The sequence below is a fragment of the Corvus brachyrhynchos genome, unplaced genomic scaffold (genome assembly GCF_000691975.1).
Source record: "Corvus brachyrhynchos isolate BGI_N302 unplaced genomic scaffold, ASM69197v1 scaffold407, whole genome shotgun sequence".
Classification (NCBI taxonomy): Eukaryota; Metazoa; Chordata; class Aves; order Passeriformes; family Corvidae; genus Corvus; species Corvus brachyrhynchos.
The window spans coordinates 878,904-882,648 of NW_008239056.1; positions in this window are offsets into that span (position 1 = coordinate 878,904).

Below are 3,745 nucleotides of genomic sequence, written 5' to 3' on the forward strand. Positions count from 1 at the left end.
CGGGGAAGGTGCTCCCCGAGCGGGAGCAGGCCGTTCACTGGGGTTTCTGGTCGGTTGGTTTGTTGTCGCTGCCGCTGTACATACACATTCTAGAAAAGAACTGTTCTTGCTTTTCCCATCTCTTTGCCTGAAAGCCCCCTAATTTCAATATTATAATAATTTGAAGGGAAGGGGGTCATATTCTCCATTCCAACAGAGGTTCCCATCTTCCTTGGCAGACACCTGTCTTTCAAACCAAGACATTGGGATAACAAAATGTGACCATTTTGCACCTGTGTGAAAGACAGTGAAGGGTGTAAAGCCAGGGAACCAAGCCTGTGGCGTATTATTTAAAATACAAAGCAGAGTCTAAGGTGTTAAGATCTCTGCCTTCAGCTGGGCTTGGAGCAAGGCAGAAAGGGAAAGGGAATTTTGAAAAGACTTCACTAATCAGTTCAAGCCTTGCAGGGCAAATTTCCTCCTTTAAAAAAAATTTTTATGGTCTTCAAGTGATCATACTGTACCAAACAGCTTTCATTTGACTGACAGTAGTCTCTAAACCTGGTGTATGTCTTTTACAGTATCATCCCATGAGGCTGTGAGGCAGCTTTTCTCACAGTGGGTACAGATATTCGGGGGATATTCAGGGAATCAGAGCAAAGATACTGTATGAATAATCCATGCAGCGATGTACCTGTGTGTTATCTTCTCAGGCTTCTCTGTTCCCAGATCCCTCCCAGCAATGAGATGTTGGATATTCAGATTTATAACAGCAGGCTCAAAGAAAACTCCCTACTGTGTATGCTAAACCACTTCACCAGAGAGGCACGGAGCAGTTTTGTTCCCAAATCTCAGCAGCTCAGGATAATGTGCTGTACTACTGACCTACTTGCAGAGCAGTTACTCACTGGTACATGAGAAAGACGCAGTGGGAAAGCAAATTGCCTGTTACTCTGGGGGCAGGAATCATCAACACTACGTATCACAAAGTCTGTAATAGTTTCTAGCAAATTATGTTGTTCTTACTGGGCTGGGGAGACCCAAGACCCTTGGGTCATTTTGCAACCAGGAATTAAAGCTCAGAACTCCTGGGAGGTGATTGTTGCCTTGCTCTGATCTTTTGTGGGGGGAAAGTGGGTTTGGAGCCAGAGAGAGGCTAAATGGGGTAGAGTAGGAAACATTGCAGGAGTTCTGACTCCTGAGAACTTGGGCAGTGACAAGGAGAGCTGTTACAAAGAGGAAATGCATCTCATGGGAGTCAACTCCTGTAGTCTGACAGCAGGCTCTGATCTCCTCAGGTTGTCTTGGCTGACACGTTTTCTTCAGCATAGCAGTCTCAAAGCCATGACTTTGATTGTTTTCCCTTGCTCTGTTCACTGGTCTTGATGGCCCATGTTTCTACATTGTCCCAACTCTGATGGCAGACTGGGATCTGGGATGTGTCACTCCACTCTAAATGTCTTTTAATACATGCAGTGCAGCAGGGACTCTCCTAGCTTGCATAACTCAGGATGAAATTTGTCCTTAGAGCCAACTGCTTTTTGGATGCAAATAGAGGATAGAGCATATGACCAGTAAATTGAAGACTGTCCCAGTTGTATAACCATAACTATTTGGGTTAATGGTGATTTTAAAACGACTTTGCAATGATAGTATGTCAGCATGTCCTCTGGCATGGTGCTTAAATCCGAATTTCCCTTACACTGAGATCTTTGTGCCTTAGCAGATGGACGATGCAGTTTGTATTTTGATGTGATAGTGTGTAACAGGGATTGTGACTCAAGTACAGACTGTTGCTGAACAGACAGAGAAGAGCTGGGCTGTGGCACCAACAGAAGTAATAGAACTCAGAGGCTGAAAGGCTGCAGTCGCTCTCTCCCTGTTATACTGGAGCAAATTGCTGGTTGTGCTTTGTGAAACGCTGTATCTCTTGGCCACCCTGTGGCTTTTCTTAACGTGCTGAGGCTTTTATTTAAAACCTGAGCGGTCACCGGGCAGGGCTGCTGTCAGCCCTTCAGGAATCCTCTGGTCAGACTGAGCATTTGTCCAGCGTGACAGAGAAATAACCCCTGACCAAGCCTGTCCTTTAGCTCTGGCTGTGCATAGCAATGAATGGGGGGATGCCCTGAAGAAAAGCAGCAGCAGCAGAGGGGTTTGCTTTTGTTCTTGGAAATACTGTGTAAATATGGATTGAAGGTGCAGCCCCGAAGCCCCCTCTCAATGGCCCCATTCCAGGGAGCAGCAGGGCTGGGCTGTGGGCACAGAGGAACTTCCCTGCAACAGAAAACAGCCGGGCTCTTCCCATGACTCTGCCAGAGCTGGGGACGGAAGAGGAGCCTTGCCAGGGCTGTCCTGTGCAGAGGGATGTGGTTCAACATTCGCTGCCTGAAATGTAAAGTCCTGGGCCACAGAGAGTGCAGGACGTGGCTGAAAAACAGCTGCGAGTACTGCAACCCCAACAGCTCCTGCCATCCTGCTGGTTTTGGGCTCTGAATATCACTGAGATGCTGACTTCCCAAATGACTGTAGCCTCAAAAAGTAAACCTTACATTTTTGGGGTAGATTTGGTGCAGTATTTGTATGAAGACCTAAAAATGGGACCCTCAGGAAAGCAACTGTTCCTCTCTGGAATGAGTTGATCAGGCTTCACCTGGTTGGTTTATTTGAGCAAGGAGCACACTGCGAATGCAGGATGCATTCCTGTAATAAAGGTTGTGTAACTCAGATCTGATTCGACAGACAATGGGGCTTGGTTACAAATTCATAGCATAAAGTAAAAATAGTGATTCTATTATGTCAGATTGGTTCTAACTGTGCCTGGATTTTTTTGCATTTTTTTTGTTTGGTTTGGCTTGTAGTTTTCAGGAGGAGTATGTAAGCCAGAAAAATACCAGATTACTTTCTGCTGCCCAGCATTGGTTGAAAACTAGAAAGCAGGATGAAAAATTTCAATGCAAAGCTAAATAATGGTTCAGAACCACAACCTTTAAATTCTTCCCTCCTGCCCTACAGCTAATGGTGATAAAAATGAGAGCTGATCCATTTCTTGGGTTTTAACCAAGCATTAGCCGTAAGACTAAACATTTGGTAGCTGGAAACCCAAAGGAGGAAATATTAATGATGCAGTATTGTATTTATGATTTATGCTACTGTGATTTGACTATGGAAACAGAACATAATGGGTTTGAAGTAAAACGTGAAAATTCAGTTTGAATATCCGGAAACACAGACTGCCTGATACTGTCCCAAGGGAAGGGGTGGAAACGCCGCTGTTTGGCTCTCAGGGCGACAGGAGGCAGCGGGTGGCGATGCCGGAATGGAACTGCGCCGTGCCGGGACAGTCCCCGCCGTCCCCCGGTGTGCCCTGGGAGATGTGATCCACCGGGCCGGTGCGGCTCGGCGGGAGCGAGCAGGGCTGGCTCCTGCCCCGGGGGATCCTGCCCAGGGAGCAGGTGCCGGAGCATTGCCGAGCGACAGGGCTGGAGGTGTGAGCCTGGCAGGACTTCTCTCATTCCGAGCAGCTGCTGTTTGTTTCCTGAGGCAGCCCTGTGATTTCGCAGTGATGCACCGCGTTCCTCTGCCCTGAGAAACACCGAGAGGAAGGAAAGCAGAGCTTCACCAGGAAGCCCGCTGTGTCGCAGGAGCGGCGCTCGGGGCCACCGGGGACACGACGCGGGTGGCGGCAGCGGGAAGAGCTTTCCCAGGAGTGCCGCTGCAGGGACACGGGGCAGAGACCGCCCGCGCTCCCGTTCCCGGCGCTCCGCCC